The sequence below is a fragment of the Hippopotamus amphibius genome, chromosome 2, assembly GCF_030028045.1.
Source record: "Hippopotamus amphibius kiboko isolate mHipAmp2 chromosome 2, mHipAmp2.hap2, whole genome shotgun sequence".
Lineage (NCBI taxonomy): Eukaryota > Metazoa > Chordata > Mammalia > Artiodactyla > Hippopotamidae > Hippopotamus > Hippopotamus amphibius.
The window spans coordinates 175,794,245-175,798,925 of NC_080187.1; the positions used below are offsets into that span (position 1 = coordinate 175,794,245).

At 35.9% G+C, this 4,681-nt stretch overlaps 1 pseudogene; it reads right to left on the minus strand.

Moving 5' to 3' along the window:
- Positions 1-568: 568 nt before the first annotated feature.
- Positions 569-1,488, minus strand: LOC130846030 (olfactory receptor 11H12-like; annotated as a pseudogene).
- Between the last annotated feature and the right edge of the window lie 3,193 nt (positions 1,489-4,681).

Consider the following 4,681-nt stretch of genomic DNA (forward strand, 5'->3'; position numbering starts at 1 on the left):
TGTCATTGACTATTATTGCCCAACAGCAATTTTGGATCATTTTTTTAAGGATTTATTTACTAGGAATGACAGTGTCACAAAAATAATAAAGTCAAATATGACAGGAACCACAATCAGAGAAGAATATATATCCTTCTTTTATTTACAAGAAGCAAACTAAGCAAGCAAAGCAACAAAATTATTATATTATGGATCCTGGAGCTATTAATCTAAATTATCAAATAGAAGACAGGAATTTTTATCACAGGTTAATCATATGAACTATCTCCAAAAACACCCAAATATGTCCATTTCTTATTTAATATGCAGGCTAAGTGCCAAAGAGGAATCCAGCACTCCCATTTTTCTATATAATCTCAAGACCGTATGATTATAAGTGGCCCCACAGATGCTTAATTTCACAGGCTGATAGGTTAATATCACTAGACCTATATTTGAAGATCTTGATAACGATATAATTCTGGTTGGTTTTTGTTAGACTATACTGACCTGAAATGGACAGGTCATCTAGTATGTCTTACCTTATGTTGAAACTCCCCAGAACTCTCCTCAGGGCTGCATTTATCTCCTAATTCCAGAGGCTATAGATGAGGGAGTTGAAGAGTGGGGTCACCATAGCATAGAACAAAGTTGCAACTTTCTGCATCCCAGCAGAATGTCCGAGTCCTGGGCTCATGTACGTGACCATCAGAGAGCCACAGAACAGTGATACCACAGCCAAATGAGACCTGCAGGTGGAGAAGGCCTTATGTCTCCCAGTGGCTGAAAGCATACGCAACACAGCTATTAGCACAAGAGTGTAGGACCCAAGGATGAAGAGGAAGTTACCAAAGACAACCAATGAACTTAGGGTGTAGCAAAGCAGTTGGATTTGGGGTGCAGAGACACATGCCAGTGCAAATAGGGGCCCTGGGTTACACACAACATGGTCAATAATGTTTGGACCACAGAAGGGCATCTGCGAGATGAGAACAATGGGGATCAGGAACCACAGAAATCCACAAGCCCAGCAGATAAGGACTAGTTTGGTACAAGGATGTCCAGTCAGGACATTAGGGTAGTGCAAGGGACGGCAATTAACAAGGTACTGATCTAAGGCCATGACAGCTAAAAGTAAACATTCAGTTGTTCCCAAAGAAAAAAAGAAATAAAATTGGAAGAAACATCCAACAAAGGAGATGGACTTTTTATCTGAGAGGAAGTTGACCAACCTCTTGGGGACCGTAGAAGAGATATACCAGGTCTCTAGAAATAAGAAATTCCCAGGAACACATACATGGGAATGTAGAGTCTCTGGTCACACCATAAAGCACAAATAATAACCCCATTCCCTGTTATGGTCAGAGCATATGTTATAAGGAAGAGCGAGAAGAGGAGGCTCTGAATCTTCCACTCACAAGAAAAACCTAGGAGTATAAATTCTCTTACAAAGGCTAAGCTGGAATCTGGCTCAGAGATATTCATTGTGTTGGTAAGCTGCAAGGTCATGAGACAAGTATTTTTCAGTTAGCACTAGCTTCAAATGTGTTCCTGTTTAAGAATAAAGAGAGGACTCATTTTTCAAAAGAGTCATCAGTTAGGAAGAGAATGTGTTCTACTTGTTCTTGGCTATATTCTCTGAGTTCTGGGCACAGTAGGTAGCTGGCAGCACGGAAGCAAACTTTTGCCTGCTTCTAAATCTCTCCCTTACTGTGATAGAACTAGAGAACTTTAAACTCCTTTTGTAAGCTTGTTATTTTGAGGGCAGGGATGATCTATAACAGGTTTTGGATAGCATGTAACACAAAGTTATCACTTAATAAATGTACTAGTTTCTTATCCTAAACCCACCTTATGGTGAAATAGACTCAGTAGAGAAGGTTTTATGATTTACATCTCAGTTAAATATATTACTTAACATATTATTCAAATATGAAAAAGAGATGGACATATTTTTCAGTAAGTTGGTGGTAATCATTTTAAAGCCAATATCTCTACATTTCTGCTTAAGTATCAAAACAATATACGATCATAATGTTACTTACCTACATCTACTTTCAAGATTGTAATGTTGCAATGTCTTCTCTAGAAATCAGTGGCTTTAAGTTTTCACTTAATCTTTTAACAGAAGTGTGTGAAGAAAAAGCTAGGTATGGGATTTTATTTTTTGTAGTATTTTTATTATTTTCCACAAATTTGGGGGATTGATTTTACTTCTAAGCTAGTTTCAAGTAAAACATTTCCACTGTTCGAGAGAAGTCATATGATTTCTTTTGTCATAAGTAAATTTCTACATTCTCATGGAAAAGATGCCAGTAATCTGAGTTCCTTGAAATTTTTTTCTGTGTGTGGCAATTTGCAGGCATGTGAGTCCAAGAGTTGTGAGGACTTATATTTTGGGCACAAACACAAAATTTTCAAAAGGAATTTTTTTCCCACCTATTCTCCACACCAGGGCTCTGAAAAGTCTTTTATCATGATTTGGTAGAAGTTTGTGTGTCTTTTAGAATATGAATCCTTTAAAAACTGCTCCAAATCAGGAGCATTAATAAACCAGCATAAGGAGATTACGGTATGAAAGGGGATTGGCGCAGAGGTCTCAGGATGCTCTGCTGTGCTTGAAAGATAAAGCTACTGTGGCTTTGATATTGACCAAATCTCTGAGGACCTGTGTAATAAATCATATCCTTCTGTCTCCAGCTGGATGAAGCGTTTAATGCTGCACAAAATTAAGATTGTACTTTCTTTATCACAGGTTCTCCTGAGTCTTGTCCTGGTAGCATTAGGGAAGTTCTCTGGTTCTTTAAAAAGTTAAACTATTGCACTTTCTCTGAGGGATCAGTAAAAGGTAGTAACAACTTCTCTGAGGCACCAGTATTTACAAATCACTTGCCCATCTGAAATATGGATTCCAAAAGTTTCCAGAAGACATAGTTTGTGAAGCAATAAGACACAGTATGTCACCAAAAGTTCTGATAGGAACATTTCAAATATTATTGTGCATATTTTGGAGGATACAAAGATGATGTGCAGGGAACCCAGTGAGGTGAATGTTGAGCTATAGAAACTATAGGACATTGGTGCTAAGAATTTGGAGAATTTAGAAATAGCTTTTAGAAGAACAGAATGGTAGAATGCTTTGGATATGAGAGAAAAGGGAGAGAAGTTTCAATATTTAAGTCAATTGAATGAAATACTTCAGAGAAACATGTGGTTTCCCAATGAACATCTAAAACCAAATTCCTTACACTGAAATACTATGGAGGCAAAAGAGTACTTAGACCTTTATTACCTCTCTTAGTGATACTACTTTAGTCCTAAGAGACCCCTAAAATAGCCTTGATCTTATTACCTGTGTGCTTAAAATCCATCAGTGGTTTCCATATTCAAAATTTTCCAAGTTCTCCATAAATTGACTTCGAATTACTTCTCCTGTCTTACCTTCCCCTACTCCCTCTCTCAGAATAAGTGGACAGCATTTCATTCTCTGATTAACTTTCAGTTTCCCATATTCACTTTGTGGTCACTTTCTCTATTTGGAATCCTCGTTACCTCCATCTGTACCTGCAAAACCCCATCTATCCTTCCAGATCCAGTTCAAATGATATTTTCCCTAATGCTGCTCCTTATTCCCCTAACAAAAAGCCCCCTTTCCAACTTTGAATTTTTATTTCACCATTTTTGTATCTTTCTTATCATACTTTTCAGAAGCTGTTTTATGTTATGTTTGTTTGTATACTTATCTTTTCTCCGGTCCCAGATTGTAATATCTTTGAAGGCTGACAACAGGTATTATTCAAATTTGAACTAATCAAGGTGATAAAAATACATTGCATTTATTTGTTCTCATTAAATATTTGTTGAATACATGGAATTCTTCTTTTTTATTATCTGGCTTTTATTATTTGTGAAATCAACACCTGGTGCACCAAAGTAAAAAAAAGACAACTCCAAGGTGCCTGACAATATTATACTATATTTACAGATGGGAAAGGAATTCAGAGGGAGGGAGAGATCTATGTAGGTTAAAACTCATTATGAGAGACTTCTCAGAAAGCTCATGAAGAAATGGCTTGAAATGTGACATAGAATAGTGCTACTCCAAGTGAGGTTAGTGGATCAATGCCATCCTCAAATTGTTACCTGTTCGTGACAAATTAGAGGTTAAGATTAAGTATTTAGAAACTTTTATAGATGACTACTTTTATGTATGATGGATCTAATAATATGAAAGTGGTCTATATTTTTTTGTTTTTTTAAGCTGAAATATAGTTGGTTTACAATATCATGTCAGTTTCAGGTGTACAACATAGTGATTCAATATTTTTATAAATTATGCTCCATTCAAAATTATAGAATAATGACTATATTTCCTTGTCCTGTACAATATATCCATGTTGCTTATTTATTTTATGCAAAGTAGTTTGTACCTTTTATACCTCTCTCCCCATTCTCTCTAACCACTAGTAGCCAGTATTTTGTTCTCTATATCTGTGAGTCTGTTTGTTTTGTTAATTTATTCATTTTTTTTATTTTTTAGATTCCACATGTAAGTGATAACATGCAGTATTTGCCTTTCTTTGTATGACTTAATTCACTATGTATAATACCTTATAGGTCCTCCTATGTTGTTGCAAATGGCACAATTTCGTGGGTTTTTTTTTAGCTGAGTAATATTCCATTGTATATATATCTATATTTA